Source organism: Haemaphysalis longicornis, unplaced genomic scaffold (genome assembly GCF_048455015.1).
Source record: "Haemaphysalis longicornis isolate Haplotype H1 unplaced genomic scaffold, Haemaphysalis longicornis Haplotype H1 scaffold_8, whole genome shotgun sequence".
Classification (NCBI taxonomy): Eukaryota; Metazoa; Arthropoda; class Arachnida; order Ixodida; family Ixodidae; genus Haemaphysalis; species Haemaphysalis longicornis.
Window position 1 is genome coordinate 89040663 of NW_027526445.1, and position 18468 is coordinate 89059130.

General features: G+C 44.4%; 1 long non-coding RNA gene across 1 annotated transcript in view; it reads left to right on the top strand.

Annotated features, from left to right (window-relative positions):
• Positions 1-7184: 7184 nt before the first annotated feature.
• LOC144149441 (uncharacterized) overlaps positions 7185-18468 on the top strand; it is a 38435-nt gene continuing 27151 nt past the window's right edge. The window contains exon 1 of the long non-coding RNA XR_013318308.1: positions 7185-7299. This is a non-coding gene — a long non-coding RNA (uncharacterized LOC144149441). The remainder of the gene's footprint in view (positions 7300-18468) is intronic.

Consider the following 18468-nt stretch of genomic DNA (forward strand, 5'->3'; position numbering starts at 1 on the left):
AGCGAAACTGCTTTTGATCCAGGGCTTCATGGGAAGAGGGGTGGTAATGTTGGTGTGAATATGCGCAGACGTCATAGCATAGCGTGGGGAGAGCCAGCCCCAAGCACTGCAACGCAATTGAGGCTGTGCCAGTAGTTCGTGCCCAAAATAGAAAAAACGCTCCTGTCTAAAAAAAGGCACCTCCAGTAATGCTTTCCTGGCATCATGCCAAGGAAGCATTCCTTAAAGTGGGAGTAACGTTGCACTACATACTTCCAGCTCCCCTTGCACCGAGGTATTGCTTGGTATGACGTCATTAAGAAGAACGGTACGAGTATTGACCAATACCCCCGAGAACGACCATCGAACATTCCGGGAAATGTATTGTGGCCGTGTGAACACCAAGAATGTTTTGTTACTGGCGACGCTTGATACTCACACCGCGTTACACACACACAAACAATCATATAGTTAAAAAGTTCATTAGGAAGGTTTTCTTTTGGGTATTGTGTTCAATTTAAGATCTAGAAGTGCAAAAATATAACAAAGAGAGGTTGCAATTTCAACATAGCTTGTTCGACATCGTGCTTGTCCATGCGACTGCAAGCAGAAGCTCGAGAAACACACTGACTTTGCTGAGGGAAAACAATGTGCGTACACGCGGAAACATGACACCAGCATCGGTATTTTGTTCGCAGGGTCCCCTGGAGGGTCATGCTGAAGGTGATATAAGTGGAACTAATTAGGCTACATAACTCAAAAGAGACCCTTTAATGGATTACGTTTTCAATGCGAGAGAATAGGCAGGTCCACTCTGCGAGTAATCTCTGTTCTTATCCAAAAAAGTGTACGCCGCTGCTTACACTAAAGAAAAAGAAATATATCAAATTTGATTATGTAGATCCCGTGTCGGCAGAATACCTTCGGGGCCCTGCAAAATCTGTGATATGTTGCCTGTTGAAAAGAAAAAGTTGTTGTTTTTTTTTGTTGGCTTGTCACAACATTCCCTTTCCAAAGGGTGAGATTCGCTGTTTAAAAAATAACAAATTTATTGTTACTAATTTTTGCTTCACTCTGAAAATGTAGCAAATACGCTGTGCAATGTATACTGGATTCGCTCTTTGAAGGCACGTGCCACATTTTGGGAACACAGGAGCTACGATAGCATTTACGACTGATTATAAGAAGAGGTCTCTCGATCAAGGACTGTCTCTTAGCACCGCCTGGCCTTCTGACTTCAGCTGCTGTACCTCTGCTGTGTTAATTTAAAAATGAATTGTCTATTTGTCAAACAGTATACATACTCCAGCAACAACACCTAACCACACAAGTTTAGAACTCAAGTTTGGGCTTGTGTATTCCATGTGCCACCTAAATGTGATGGCCCGTGAGTCAATCAGGTTCACGCCAGCTGCTCAGTTCCTAGAACAGTGGTACTGTGGCTTATTTCAGTGCTTTTGCTGGCTTAATTTTGCAGCGTAGGGCTGTGGATGAAAGCGAAAACACAGAGAAAGAGAGAGTAACTATCTATGTCCGAAAATCGGGGAAGGTGAAAAGACGACTTAAGGGCGGCCGTCCTATTCCTCTAGGCCACGGGCCACGGCCGCTGTCCTAGAACATTTACCAGTGCAGTTTGGTGCTTGAGCTGGTCGCTGCACTGCCCGCACTCCAACTGCTAATAGGTTTTATGGTTGGTGGCGTGGCGCTTGAACTTGCCAGCTTGCTCATCACACTTTTGCTGGAGCTTGAGGTGGCGCTTGAGCTTGCACATCACACACTCGCAGTACTCGTCGGTTGGATGGTTGGCGGGGGTGGGTTTGTAGGGCACCTCCGTACCAAATGGTGCTACGCGTACGCGACTTAGGAGAGAACAAACTTGTCAAAATAAGTGGGGCCGAAAGAAAAAGGAACAACGGTGCAAAACAGAGATGGATATAGGATGCCGCAGTAAAAGGGTTGTTAGTAAGTATTGTCATAATTTCCGCTTTAAAACAGGTAAGCAGACCCATATGACCGGGGGATGTTTTCCTTTACTCATAAATACCAAACAATAATGCTTGCCGTTCATAATACCCTAGTAGAAAATCCTTACATTCAAATACCTGCAGATTAAAACGACGGAATCAGACACAGGGGTCGCCTGTAGTTTATTCATGTGGCCTTTTAAAAACGCCTTGCATACCAGTGAGATCAGAAAGAAAAGGGAATTTTATTCTGCGCGCACATTTCCGGGTGGAAGGTATCTGCAAACCGGTCATGCTCACCCAGCACGCGGCGATGGAAATTATGAGAATGCTTACATTGTCCAATGAAGAACCAAAAGCACTATCACAAAGATGACGCTCCAAACCGTCTAGCTATCACAATCTTACGTTTACTCCGGCTCCATATTTTTTCTAGGAGAAATGTTGCAGCACTAAACCGATTTTCTTGAAACACCACTTAAACAAGAACAAATGACAACTGCAAAACATTTTACATAACGAAAACACAGCAATGCAAGAGGGAGCCATTCCAATTTTGCAGGGTGGATCCCTAACCACGGAGTATTACTCCAATACAAAACTTACTCGCTGTGGTGCAGAGAGTGATTTTCAACTTACTAAATTCACCGCAAACTCAATTTATTTGCTGTTAGTTTTCCTTAAAACCCATAACAGAAATGCTAGTTTGCTGATGTCATACAGGTGTAGGGACTTCGGACACGTGGGACATGGTCGTGGGATACGTTTATGAGACTTTTAGTGTTTTTGTTATATATGCCTTCGAAACTTCGCGACAGGTTAGCGGGATCAATTTCCCACACAAAATAAATTTCGGAACTGTCGTCATTCTACAATATATTGTAAACCTGGGCACCATCTGCAGTCTAGGACTACTTTTCTCCATAGCCTGTGCTTGAAACGCCCCCGCGCTTTAATTGGTTATTTCATAACGAAAAGTATATTAAAATAAACTTGCGGACATGCTTGAAGAATCACCCCCAAGTGTTTTGAAAAATTGTAAAACAAAAGGAACCATTCTTGTAACAAAATGGCCGAGAGGTGTTTACCTCCTATATACACAGCTGTCCATGAACAATACGTTGAATGTGCATCTCGCACGCTTTGTAGATCACGTGACCCATGTCACTGTTCCACAAAAAGTATAGAAGACAAAAATGTCGGAATCACTTGACGCAAACTTTTGAATCGTTTCCCATAAAAATTGTGACAGTGCACATTTGAGAGCTACATTTTAATGTGACTTTACAATCGCAGCCTACTGTTGAGAGTATTATAACGACTATTTGTTCTTTTATTGTATAATAGGGGCCCTTCTACAGCGAAAAAAATATCGTAACCACTTTGCTTCGAAATTGTACTGGGTGGAATCAAGATGTATGATTTTTGTAGTTTTTTTGTACAGTTTTGGAAATAAATTATGCCAGGCCGTTGTTTGAAAAAAAAAAGATAATAAGAAATTGATGGCCATCCCACCCCGAGAATGTCGATGTCCAGCAAAGGTGTTCCAAACTACTACAAATGGTGATGAACGACGATATGAAACGTGTCTTTTCGTCCCGTGGGCTGGTCGTTTGCACTGGTCTAGTGTCACTAGAGAAGCATACAGATTATCGGCACGCTTTTGTCTTACTATTCCGTGCACTTCTATGATCACTGCTCAGTTTGCATTACGTGGTATTTGTTTAAACCGCGACTGTTCAAGGGCGGCGCATTTTTTGTTTATGTGTTTTAGTTTGTAGATTCTGAGCTCTGTCCTGCATGGCTGATGAGCCTGACGCATGCGCTCGGTGTCTTAGGCCTTAGCGCATTGGCGTTTTACAGCGAAGCGGTTTGGCAATGGGTGATTTTACTTGTGTGCAGCTAAAAATATCCACAAACTGCAGAGCGCTTGCGTGCACTTGCGTGCCTCGCGGTGAAAATTTAGCGTCCCATGCGGTCGTTCAACAAGTGAAGCATACCCACTGGAGGAGATTGGGGAAGATCGGCAAAAAAAGAACTCGAGCGTTCACCGTAATCATGGAAACACTAGCTCGCTAAGAGAAAGGCTCCAGCGTAATCGTGACAACACTTGCTCGCAACGCGTACGCCCGTCCAATGTGATGTCCAATGACTATCATTTCAAACTAAATGAAAGAATCTCACACATATAGCGACAACAATGGTGTAAAGGTCGTTTTAGCAGCAAAGAAGTAGCTAATTGGCTGCAACCGTGGAGAAAAACCTTCATGATTATCGTAAATGTGTCATACATCTTCGCTACCTTCACGTTTCACACGTTTGTCTGAGCTTTCTTCAGTTTTTTTTTTGCTCACAGAGACTGTTTTTGTCACTGCAGTGAAATCGTTACGGAGTAGAGGTATACAGTTTTGCTGTAAGTAGAGGTACTATGACCTTATAATAGGTCCAGGCAGTTTCGCAAGAGGAAAATTAGTAATGCAGAAGAAGTGCAAAATGTTCAGCGGCGTTTCATTAGGGCGAAAGCCTCATGCCTGTTTTGTAGAGGTGTGATGAACACTCATCTTCGCTACCTTCACGTTTCACACGTTTGTCTGAGCTTTCTTCAGTTTTTTTTGCTCACAGAGACTGTTTTTGTCACTGCAGTGAAACCGTTAAGGAATAGAGGTATACATTTTTGCTGTAAGAAGAGGTACTATGACCTTATAATAGGTCCAGGCAGTTTCGCAAGAGGAAAATCAGTAATGCAGAACAAGTGCATAATGTTCCGCGGCGTTTTATTAGAGCGAAAGCCTCATACCTGTCTTGTGGAGGTATGATGAACACTTTTCAATAAGTTTAGCGGAATGTCGAGTGAAAACTGGAAAAAGCAAAATCTACCAAAAATACTACGTGACCAGACCAGGGCAGGCAGCGTGATGAAAGCATGCCAGCTGTACATGGAGCGTCATTGATCATTAATGGACCCCAGATGTGTGCCCTCCGCTGCTGGATTGCCCGTAGACAATTTCTCTTAAAAGCTGCTGGAGCGGCAATGTTATTTATTTCTTCCTTATAAGGCATGGGCGCATCGCCGCTTTGAGTCCGGCCGCTCCAAAACTTCCTCGCAGAATACGCAATTCAGAGCCTATTCCTTGGCGTGTTTTGACGATCGCGAAGGAAGTCTGGTGCTGTTTGAAGATCACCATGACGGAAGCGCTTCATTGCATGAGAAAAAAGCATTTATCAAACAGTCGCAAATTAAATATCGTCATAGGGAGAATAGACATGAGTTGCACAGTGAACAACAGGAGGCTGTACGCCACCATGGTGTAATCTACTATACTTAATAGCGTGTCCCCGTCACTCTTCACAAACACGACAGGGAGCCCTCAAGCAACAATTACAGTGGGGACACTTTTTAACTGGCGGATTCACAAGCCGGTGCAGCGGTTGCTACAAAGTGTAGCTTTGGCACGCTTCAGAAGAAATCAATTGTTTCTATAACTGAACAAGGGACAAATTTATTGAGGTCATTGTGCCGGCCTGAAATAACTGGTTGCCCCTAATTTTCTTACTCAAGCCGCACAAGATGACGCGCAGTTTTTCATCCCCGAACTGCAAAATCTCCCACAAAACAACATTCATTTGTTGCGTCCTTTATGCTACCTAAAATTTGGGGCCCTTCTTGTAGATTGTATATCTAGTCGAAATTTTCGTGAATTTGTTTTGAGAACGGTCACGTTGGATAGTTTGTAAAGCACTGCACACAAGGACTGTAGTGAAGCGCCCCTAAATGTTCAAGTACTAAGCGCTTCGAGTGAGGGCAATTTTGCCCGCCATGAATAAGTTCAAGAAATTATCGAGTTTTGAAAAAAAAATCTACCTGATTGTTGTGGCATATTATCGGTGCTGAAAAGAATTGTGGTGCAAAGCAGGAGACAAACTACAGATGGCGGTGCCTCGGCCTTCGCGGGAGAGCTGCGTGCTAAAGTTTACGAGCATTTCAGCAGTTGCCTGTGAAAGTTCTCCATGACTGGCAGGCGTGATCGCTTTGTCCGCGGTCTTTCATATTTCGCGAAAAGTAGACCGTGTTCCCAATCGAGGCAACCGGTTTCAAAACTCACCGCTTGTAGCTGGAACTCTATTTCTGTGCTCTGTATTCCATGTGCAAACGAACTTGCGAGGAGAATAGCACACGAGAGATCACTCCACGAATGCTAGGCAGAGTTCTGTCCGAGATCGACTTGGCCGATGCCGGGCGCTCCACAAAAGGTGCACTCTGACGTGGCTAGTCCAAGCTTTCAGGTAACGCTCGAGCGCGGAACTAAAAGCTTAAATTGATCGGCTTTTGAAACAATTAGTCTTGTCTCGAAGTTATCTAAAAACAAGATAGACGTTGCAGAATAATTTCACGTAGCCGAATATAGCTTACCTCGCAGCAGCTTCATTTGATATAAAATTTTAAAGGCCCGTCACAGGGTACAGGTAAAAAGAAAAAATTGCGGCCGGACCCCAAAAAACCCGATTATTCTGCCTTTGCAAAGTTGATATTTTTCAGCTACACGACTGTGAAATTTGCGGGAAAAGTTGAAAAGGTTGCGGATGTATTCATACTTCAGGCGAGTATATAGGTATATATTTGTTCTTGAAAAGTAATTAGGAATTATACTGTAACGAAATGAAGACTATGTGGTCATCTGAGCCTTCTGCTGTGGTGGCAACGATTCATATAAAGGTGGCCGTGGGCTCACCAATCCGCAAGCTGTTACATGACTACCTTGAAAATATTGAAGCTATTACATTTCATCTACATGGTTTCTTGGCACCCTTGTCTTGCCGCTTTGTGAAGATAAGATTCCCATACAACGTAATCACAGACGTCCTATGAATTTAGAGGAGTTTGTTGCTTTGTTTTGACATGTCTACTAAAGTATCTTAACACTCCGCTCATTTGTCCCCAACAAATATGCTCACGCAAGTTAAACCTATCAATGAATTTTTATTGTTCACTTGAGAGGATTGTCATCCTTGTCCTGAAAATAGTCGACGCACCGCATCGTTCTTTTCAAGCAACGTCTGCTGCCTGTCTCATTGACCTAAAGGTCCCGTTAACGTTGCATGTTTGTTAGTTGTATTGTTTGAAATGTTTCAGTCAAAACGAACCGCTTGACGTCTGTGTATGCGACATTTAGTCATGCCGACTAGGACGTATATATTTTCAGCAAAGCGATGTTTCGCAGCTGCGTGTCGAACAAAGGTTATGGAAGCGATTGCTTTTTTAGTGCACTTGAGTTCGTTTATCATTTCAGTTGAGGGTAGCGAAAACCCCCATTTTCCGGACCTGCCCGCTGGGCTACCTCCTATTCCTGTTTTCTGGGTGAGCATTATTCGTGTGAAATTGTATCAGTCTGGCTAGCCTTCAGTGACCTGAAAGGGTTCCGCTGAGAGAACATCCGTTACAACCAAACACACGTGCAAAATCCGTCGAAAGAAACGAGTGAAATTCTTTTGAATTGGCGGTTCACTTGAGCAACACATATAATACTAATGTACGTCTAACGACTGCCGTTTTTGCAGCTGGAAAACCGCAAGTATCAGAACTCTAGGCCGTTTAGGTGACCACGCGAACAGTATTCTTAAAGGTACCACGTACCTAGGTAAGGAGGTTTCAAAGAATACGGTTCATTAGCGTAGATGTTACGCCTTCGATGATTTTGGCTCTGTATAACGACCACTTACCTTGTTACCAACCAGGTCAAATGATCCAATTGACCTAATATCGGTTAATATGATAAATGTATCAATTCACCACCTACTTAGCGGTCTGATTTGGTTAACAAACCAAACGATTTGGTTTGATAACCCTAGAACGTATGACCTCTCTCGGAAAGTAGCTTTTAATGTCAACATGGCTTCAGAATAAGGCGTTCATGCGGCACTCAGCTTATATGATTTATTAACTCTCATCGCTCTTCTGTCTATGCTGGGTTTTTTTATACACTCAAAATTTGTAGATTTTTCTAAAGGTTTTGGACAGGTACCTCACCACAGTTTGCTAATCATACTTACACAACTCAACATTCACATTGGTATTTGACTGGGGCTTTGAATCTTTTTAATTTTTGTTTATGACTTGGAAATTGCGTTACTTTGACAGTCAGTCCTTTTGCCAATGACGGTGTTATCTTTCGTAAAAGAACCTCCGCCCTAGACAGACTAGTCCTCGAAACTTACGCTAACTTAATATCTACCGTGTGCTCTACCAGGTTATATTGAATGAATAATTTATAAACTAAGCTGATGTCTTTAAAATCCACCGAATCTCGCTTTCACACTTGTTACTCCTTACATAACAAAACCGTTGAGCTTCCTAACAATTGGAAGTACCTGGGCCTTAACCTGCACGCTGAACTGACACGTAATCCTTATGTAAAGATCACTCCTGCATCCTCCATCCGCTTACTAGCCTATTTAAAACACAGAGTGAAACATACTCCATCAAAAAAAGTGTCAAACGTGCGTACACAACTGCTGTCAGGCCTAAAATTGAACACGCATCTGCCATTTGGGGCCCTCACAAAGCTTATCTAGTTGACCGAATTCAATTCCTTGAAAATCGTGCCGCTAATTTTATCTTTTCAGGTAATTCAGGTCATATCAGCATCACGGCTCAAACTCGTGCTTCCTTACCAATCATTTCACATATGCGTAAACTACCATGGTTATTATTGTTTCAAAAACAGTGCTACCTCGCTTCAATTAACGCTGATTTCTTTTCTTTGTCACCGGTCATTTTCCCCGGGGTGACAATGCGTTAGGGGATGCGTGTAAAGTGCACACTTCTAGCAATGCGCAATCATTCATGCCTCGTCTGTTGATTGGAATGCCCTCCCATCTCATATTGCAACTGTCACCAATAAAATCAAATTTCATAAAAGAATAAGCACTACCATAGCATTTTAAATTCAATAAATTTTTCTTGGATGTGTAAGCCTCATATCAATTTTGTTATTTTCTGTACAGTTATGTTTGCCTTGCACGAAATTGTATCTACTTTTCTTTACAAAACAATGTTTGTTAGTTTTGTTTGTATGGCTTTTTTCTATGTTTCCCGTTACCTATCTAACACCCTCTCAGTGAGAGCCCGCAGTGGTATTTTCAATGAACAAATAGATATATCCAGGCTGTTTCCTACACGGTAGCTATACCTTTTGTAAGCAGCTTTTAAGCAGCTGAGGTGAGGCTGGTGGGTCTGTAAACCTTGAAGTCTTGATCTGTCTTGTTATAATATGATAATGTGCGATTTGTTATAATGATAATGATTGTGGCATTTTCACAGGCTACAGGTATTTTTTGAGTCTTCAAGCAGTCTGAAAATAGTACAGCAATCTTTTCCTGTAGGATATCTCCTCCCTTCTTCAAAACATCCTTGGTTAGGCAGTCGTTACCGGCAGCTTTTCCGCTTTGCCTGCCTTTGAGAGCCCTTCCGATCCCCTCTTCATATACTCGTGGGACTTCGCAAGTTGAACTTCTATTCTGAGTAGTTTCCCCTGATCTAACGCCATTCCCTTAAGTCTGGTGTAGAATTATTCTGCTGCCTTTATTATATCACCCAAGTTGTGCATAATGTTAAACTGGTCGTTTCTAACCGCACAAATTCTGTCTTTTCCGATTGCTAGACTTCTCCTCGTGGCTTTTAACTTCCCCTATTTGACGGAATTTGACTAGCGAAAAACTGAAGCGGACGTAGAAGTACCCAGGACACTCGCTAGACTGCAACTTAGCGTCCGTTTCACGGACGCTAAGTAACTGCAGAATATTTCCGATAGTGAGCACTATGAAGCCGTCTCCTGTCTTTCAAACTTCGCGAAACCTTAATATAAAACGCGACTTCATGTCGGAGAGCTCCTCTCGTAGTATTGCTAAGGTCACCTGGCTTGGCAGGTCGCGTGCGCAACGTTGGCAGTGTTAAGATCAAAACGCGGCCGGTAAGAACCCAAATATTCTTAGCACCCTCTGCTGTATCGCTGCGGTGACCGCCGCTGTTGACAGCTGCTCTGCCGCTTCCGGAGCGGAGGGCTTAGAGTGGAGTTGGTTAATCAAAAGAGGTGGCGGCCAGCTACTACAATGGAGTAGCCAGATCCTTCTCTAGCAAGGCGGTGCTGTTTGTGTCCCTCAGAGCCTTCCCAGAAAGGATGAACTTTTCTAGTATAGCCTCTTAAGCGTCCTGTATGACGATTACTCCCGGAGCGGGCAGTACTCCATACCTGCATGCTGAGGTTGGGCAAAGAGAGCCAGACAAAAAGAGATTGAAGTGAGAGAGGTCTGCCGCATACTGCGTTTCTTCTCACGCCTACAGTAATTTAGTGTCAGCGTTCATCTGGTTTGCTTTTTATGCGCGCGGTTCTGAAGGAATGAGTTGAGACGTTGGCTTACTGATTAGAGGTTCAGTGTTGTCTGGCCGTTGGGAAAGTAAGCCAGCTCTATGCTCATGTTAATAGCTACGCAAAATGGATAGTTTGACGCTCCACCGACCAATGTTGCCACTGAAGGTGTATAAGCGTCCTTCCCAGGTATTTATCACTACCAAAAGAAAAAAAAAACACGTGTTTATCTCTCACTCCAGCAACAACGGTGACCTTTTTGCAGTGCTGCGAAAAAGCAAGGCAGCCCCTAAAATCAGAGAAACATTGAGACCCCGATGGGTGTGCAAAATCTCGATTTTTGTGTTTTTTACGCAAATCACACTGCATATCTAGTATGCCCTAGCTAGGGCGGTCATAGCTAGTGGTTTTGCTATTGTGTGCACCACGTGTTCACTTATTCCTACTTTGTTATGAACACGTCATTTGTGACGTAGCGCGAAAATTTTACAGAGTTTTCACTTTGGAAACTTACTGTCCGATGCTGCGGAACGTTTTCAGTTTTCCCAAGAATCTTTATCTGCTGCCTCGAAAATAATTTTCTTTTTGTTTTGAAATTATCCAGAGCCGGCTAGCCCGGTTAGGCTGGTGTTACGGGAGTGTGTTTATGCCACGCTTCGGTGAGCACTGTTATTCGGCCTCTCTTGTTTCTAACTGCCTGTCCGAAGTAGCGGGAGCATTTTAAACCCATTTGAACTGTTTAGATGCCCCACTGGGTGGATTATTTGCTTATTTTGTGATTTTAACAAGCGACTTTCCGGATAGGGCCATGACGATTGTACTTGTTTACATTAGGTCTTTTGTGTGGAACTTTACCACAAATGCGCTAGCGAGCTGCTTTATCTTTCTAAGTGTCCTGTACAGTCCCGGGATAATGCGAGTATGGCTTTCAAGCCTCCACGCTGTCGCGCAATTTAGCTGGGTTTCTGTCGCTTGCCTTAACACCTAACTCTACGTGGTCACGCACATGCCGAAAAAAGGAGCGGGTGTATATATATATATAATTATTGTAGCTAAGAGTTCAAATTTCGTATTTTGGTGCGATAGAACATTGTCAAAGCGAAGTGAGTATTAAATAAATCTTACATAAAAGATTTAGTGATGGAATTGTGAAAGCTCTGGCAGCTTCGCGTAAATACGCCCCACACGGCGGGAAGCCTCCAGAAGCTCCCAGAAAAGCACATAGCAATCGTGAAAATCATAGATTCAGTATACAAGATTACACATCTTTGGCAAGGCACCTAGTCCTGGAGATAACCCCGTCGAAGCGACCGTGCACAAAAAGAAAATGACACCATCTTCCCGTAGGGAAACCCTCAATAGTATGCGAAGCAGCCATAGGGTCGACTGAAGTTCCCATTAGTTTTGAGTTCGTCGTTACGTTGTCGTTCAGCTTCACGTGCCTTCGTTGTATCAGTAGCTTCTCGATGTAGTTTGAATGAGTGAAGGACATAAGGTGCGTTCGTAGCACATGCTCCCGCCTTGGTTTGTATCGCAGTGGGAAGAGCGCCATGTACCTCCCGTTACGGCCAGAGAATCGTGGAATTGAAACCGGGCTCCAGCTAACTATTTCTTTTTACAGTGGACTGCGCTGACGTCAGCCCAAATGCTGACGGGGCTGAAGAGGAGCGCATGCGCAGTAGAATGCGACGGCGGTCAACAACACGGGAGGGAGGGACACAGCGCCGAAGATGAGCTGCTCCGCATCTAAAAACTGCGTTACTTCAGCAACACATTGCTTGGTTCCGCGTCTGCGTCCCCCAGACCTTCGATCGACACTGCAGCAGCTAATATTACTCTTTAATGAACGTGCTGGCAAGAAACCACAGAGATTAACTGCGGTTTGTTCGCATGGTGTACCACATGAGGAACAGCTATCTAACAGTTGCTTCATGACCTTACCTTTTGGTACTTTCCACTTACAAGCTTGGCATAAAAGGTCATCGAGGCGCACCTTTGATTGTACTCGCAGCTAAAAAAGTCGCTCTGTAAGGGACGTGTATTGTTCTTTACAGATAAGTGCACTCTTAGGCTAAAAGGACTAAAACAGGGACTAAAATGCAGCCGTTAGCCTTTACGGGGGACCGTTCATCTTCAAGGGGGTATATGTGGCAGAGTATGTGCCATGTGCACAAATGCAGAATAACTGTTCGTACCCGCTTTTCTTTAAGCAGTAACGGGAAGACGAAACCCGTGCAGTTAGTCTTTTTGCTGCGTATGTAATTCCCTGTAATGACGTCGTCGTTGCACTTTGGCGCTTATGTCTGTGAACAGTTTCGGATTTCCCAAACACAACTCATATCAGTCAGTGGGTCTTTTAGATGGTGCCACGGGAGACACTATCGATGTTAATAAAAGAAAATTGTTTACGTTAATGGAGCGGCGAGTAATGGCAAGTAGAAGCGAAGCGCGATGGCCGAATGCTTCTCGGTGAGGTTACTTGATACGCTGTGTTGCATACGATTCTCGCGAGGTAATAACTTTCCATGAAATATTTCAAGCGCGTCAACACTAACACAAATATTAGTGATAATTGCAAAAATTGATTCCTAAGCATAATTAATATGTATATGTTTGTGAGAAAGTAGCCGTAACTGTGCGTTTTTGAAGAACATTTTGTCCAAGAAGACGGCCAATCCCTATGGTGGGGTATGTGCTACGAAGAGGAAGAGGAGGTGTGCTAGAGGATTCCGGCGAAGGGGACGATGTGTTCCGGATTGCTCGGCGGTGATCGGGAGCAAGAGGGCAGCCTGCGGACCGGACGCCGCTGTTCCAGTACCGGGTGCGCGACCGTGGTTCCCCTGCGACGGCCTAGAAGGCACGGCCACAGAACGACAGCATGGACCAGCGCCCCACGACCTGTCCTCCGGTGCCCTGTCTCGTTATTCTCCCGTCCGTAACGCTGGGGATCGTTAGAAGAGCCTGTATTACATCACAATGTTTAACAGACGAGAAAAAACGCATTAGTTGCTGATGAAAACTGCAAAATAAAAATGTTCGCTACAAGTGAGCATCCCTAAGTTAAGTTATCTTTTGCACTCGGAACACAATTTTTTTATGCACCAAAGCTATGACAATGCTGAAACTGCTGTAAAACCCGGTGGCATTTCCCAGTCGCAATCATCTATCGACGCTAATTTGAAGAATTTAGGCTAAGCAACACCGAACTTGGTTTCGCCGATGCAAGAAAATATGGCCTGTTCCCCACACGTCATAGAGCGCAAAACATATGTATCGAACAGTCAGAATACACTTAGTTTGCGCTAATTTGTTTTTTTTTAAAATGCGTCGTCTGATCACCCAGCTATCTATCTAAATTAGGCGGCGAGTTGAGTGTTCTTTACGAGAAAAAAATATGGTTGTGGAGCTGTACATATAGATTCGAACTGAATAATAGTCCATAAAATTAGCAAAGCGCAAAGTGCAAAGCGCAAGTAGTGGTCACCTGTGCTTGCACGTTAAGAATTTCAGACACCAGGTGGAATGAATCTGTCGCGTTGGGCTCAGCATTACACGTGGCACATCTGAACATTATCTACCGCTGCTTCCATCAGGCGGCGCGGTACAGCGGTTGCGGGTCGGGTTCGTCGCGTATAGTGCCATGCCTCGGTGGTTCGATCCCTGCTGGTGCCGACATTTTGTTTTCTTTTTTCTACGACTCTCAAGAGTTTGTCCTTGAAAAGTATCGGAGCGGACTATCCGGGTGGAAGACTAACCGTTCGTCCCTTCACATTTAGTCCCCAAAAGGAGTAATGATTGTGGCAGAGGCCGTCAGTCCCCCCAAAAACGAACTGTTAGTCCCTTTTGCCTAAGTATGTGGTCAACCACACTACTCTTGTGCGCCTGGCGCTGTATTTGGGACCTGAACTTCCTGGGGACGACCACCACTTCTAACACGTCTTGTGGCCTTTGGTGACGATGCTAAAGAAGTCCACGGTCTTCATAAAAGAAACGTGTTGGCACCAAATCGCATGACGGCTACGTGTTTTATAACCGTCTTCAAACACAAGAGCAGGGTACCGTCATTTTCTTGTTCAGAGCTAAGCTGCTCAGTGGTAACTTTGATACTGTTTGTTCAAGGGCATTTTTGGACTCCTTTTACTTGTCTTTGGTTCTCTCCTCCGCGTCATAAATTGTGTTGACTCTTTGGCGCTCAAGTTGTGCATAGTCTCTTTCTGCTGTGCTTCGCTGGCACTTCCCTGCCTCGCGGGGTCGGGACGGGGGGCATCGCGTGCAGTTTCGTTATTGCTCACGTTAATTTTATAGATGGGAGGGTCCATGCAATTTGCCAGATCCTATCCGGAGAAACAACAGGGTGATGAAATTTCCTTCAGTTTCTCTAGGACCTCAACAGTCCCCGCGCTTGCAAAAGACAGAGTAACTGTTGCACTTGTTACAGCCGACTCAGGGTCAAGTGACCGAAGCATCACCAGAGTGTTTTTGCCGGCGTACCTTAACATAGAAACACTCTTTTCAAAGAGGTCCCTTCCTATCGCCGATAGTCGTAGTAGTTTGGATTTGACCTGTACTACCATGTTGGTAGCTGTTGCATCTTGATCACACTGAGACCAGGAATGATTACACGAAGACCTAAGTATCGTGTCCATTGAAAAATTTTATTTGTGCCTTGGTGCTGACGCATAACACGATGTCGTCTCCTTGTTGTTGGCTGCTTCGGGACACAATTTGATGACATGGGAAAAGCGATGACACTCAGAGCAGTACAGTCACGTTGGGCTCGACTGACAGACCGGGACTTTGTAACCGGCTTTATCGCAGAGAAACCATAACCAGGATATGAAGCAGGAGATCCAAGTCCATAATAAGACACGATAACTTTATTCACGCGAGACTGAACTGCTAGCCACTGCGGGCATAGCGTCCGAAAGTTGCTGGTCTCCATTTCTTTTTTTCTGTCCGTGCGTGGCTTTACCATTCAACAACCTCGTTTTCATTCCGATTCTATCTATATCCTGCGCAAGAAGACGCAACATCCTTACGGCCATAGAGAAAAAAGAAGGCAGCCAATTGCCATTCAACACCCTAAGTGCACAGGTCCTTCCAGCGTTCACCCGTTGGGAAGTAGGCTGTATAGGCTTCAAAAACAATGTAGAATTTATTCCTTCCTGTTCATTAGGCGAATCCGAAAGAGGTCCAGCATAATGTCAGAGCCGTTAGATGTCAGACTCCGAGAGTACAGCTGCAGTCGACGTATGCAGGATAAAATTCGCAACCCATTTTCGACGTTCTTGTATTTGAAGGTACTTCTTCGGATATAGCTTCGGTGGCGTGAAAACTCGTGTTTGCCTCCTGACGCGTCTTCCTTTAGGTTTTCGTAATTCTGCAGTCGATGTGTCATACATTCTTACCCTTCCGGCAACGCACTTTGGGACCTGTTTTAAACAACCGACGAAATTTAATATGTGGAATGCAGTCTCTGGACCTTTGGAGAATCTTTGGCAGCGTACTACAAATGTTCTACCTCTCCTTTCTACTTTAGCAGGAGAGTCGCTCGTGTTTACATGCGGGCACCATCTGCTATTTGGGGCTTGTGAAGGTGTTTTAGAGCTTGATGAGGAGGCTATGTTGATTTCGATTATCTCCGAGGGCCCGTTAGGTGAACTTTAACCAAGTCATCTTCACTTTGGATCTTCACTTTGGATGAAAAAGTGAATGTGACATAGTACTCTTTTTGCTTGGGATAAAAAATGTGACGGGGGCGAATTCTTTGGTAATAGTCCTCATTCAGAAGCGAATTTACACCAGGTGGCTAGGAGCACATCCTTGTCGATGTTAAAAAAAACCTCTGAAATTGGCTGATCTATGCCATGTGGCCATGATTATGCATTGTTCACTGGTATAAGCCTTGGCGTCTTTCAACCTATGGTACAGTCGGCTCATAACGTAAATCATATGTTTATCACGTTTGATTTCGGTAGTGAATTCCTCATTGTTAACCTAGAATTCGCATTGAAGAGTGTAACATTGTTCAACGGTTCATGTTTGCATTTAACCGGCATGCGTAATCAGGTTTTCGTAAGCAGAACAGGAAACTCTTCAGCACAAAACGCAAAATAACGGTCCTCACGTCCAAGCTTCATGTTAATTTTGTGTCGCTGCACACATTTCGAGTGAAAATCTTTTATTTTGTTGTTCTTTTAATTCATCAAGCAGCACCCTAGACACAACAAATCTCCATTGGTGCTGTCGAGGCAGAGTATGTTTGCTTGTACGATGAGCTGTGCAACTCAGCCCACCGTTCTTTGAATCACTGCCTGGACATATCGAGGGCAATCGTTAGTGGCCCAGATGCCTAGTCGTCGCATTCTGTTCTCCCAAGCCCGCCAGTGAGCTTTCGAAGGCACTACCATACTCTGAAAATTTTAACAATCCGTTGGCCGCATAGTTGCCGTCCTTCTTGTAAAACACGGAAAGTCGGATGAACTTGAACCATATGAAACTTAACCGAGATCTCGTTCACCTTATGGACATCGTCACCATGGCTGTCATTTTGGTTGATACCCATTCCGTCGCGTTGGCTGCCCCGAATTCTCCCTTCCTGGGTTTCCAGGCACCGTAAGGTGATAAAAAAATAAATATGTCCAAGTCCACAATAAGGAAGAATGATTGCATTTACTGAAGACTAAATTGCTTGCCGCTACGAGCAGGACGTTCGAAAGTTCCTCGTCTTCCTTCTTTCTTTTCTGTGTGAACCTGGTATCAGAACAGACCATCTTTTTCTTCATTCTTATTCTATCTATACCCAGTGCAGCAAAATGCAACATGGCGTTCTAGAGTCTATTGTCGAGTCTCTTTTCATGTCTTTCGAAAACCCCGCTTTCTGCAACGTCACGGCGCGCGCGGGGTGGGCGGAGACGACACGGCCAGGCCGGCTCGATGAACGGCTCTACGTCGCGCCTGATTCCGGCAGGGAAAACTAAGCAGACTTCGGAGACTTTGCACATGGGTAAGTGATTTGTGGCGTTGCTGCCAGTGTAAGCCGAGGGTTCCACCTGCAGATCAACATAAACCCGCTCTCTCTCGCCAAGCGCGACCCCAGCTTCAAGCACGGGGCATCCAACGAGATGTAGGGATCAGAAGCGGGCGGCTCTGAGGAATAGAAGCTGTTGCGGTCCGGGTTTTTACGGAACGGCGATCACTGGGCTACACGTTCTATCTCAGCGCGTCCCAGGAATTTACTGATCGCCCACCCCTCCCCACCCCACCTGATTTTTTGTTGTGCTTTTTCCTGCCTAATTGACACATACCCATTTGATGTTCCCCACGTGCAAGCTCGTTGCCTTCTTTTTCTTCGTCACCGAGTACCTCCTCACGGCTACCTGTTTTTAAAGTATTTCTGTTTGAAATTAGTAGCTTCACATTGGTCAACAGTGAGTGACCATATAAAAATACGAAATAATTTTTGAAAACGCCCCTCGCGCTCTAATTACTCTCCACCACTCTCCCATTCGATGAAGCTCCTTCGGGTATACACTGCAATAATTTGTAAAACAGTCTGAGGTTCCTTCTGGCAAAATCACCTACTTTTAAAGCCAAGCTTTAGGGCCCTCACTGATGCAGTTGCATAACAATACGACTTCCAGAAAAAAACTTTCTCTGCCAATGAAGATATAGGCTTGTGGGTGAAGTGAAGAAAAACATGCTTCCCGTCTACAGGATCCAACCGGCGTCCCACGCTTTATGAAGCCGGCGTGTATCCGATCTCTTCATTTCGAATCCTTGAGGGGTTTCGAAATCTCAAGAGAGAAAATGATTGTATCCGTCAGAATATCGCAGATAGCTGTCTGTTAAAGGCGCAAGGCCAAGTTCGGCAAAAGTGTCAAAACAGGAATTATACATGACAGCTAAAGACGTACAGACTAAGATCGGTGAGAAAGACACAAATAAAATCATTCAAGCACAATGAGGATGGGTGGTGTAGAAGTTTAGGTTGTGATTGTAGGTGGTCAGAAACTAAGTCGAAATATTTCACATCTTATAAATAGTTATATTGCGCTTGACAGAAGCAATTAGACCGACAGACAGGAAAAACGCTTGGCGCTGAATCCACCGCAAGAAGAATGCCTTTGCCCAGTGTGCCGTATAACTTTTAGTTAAAGATG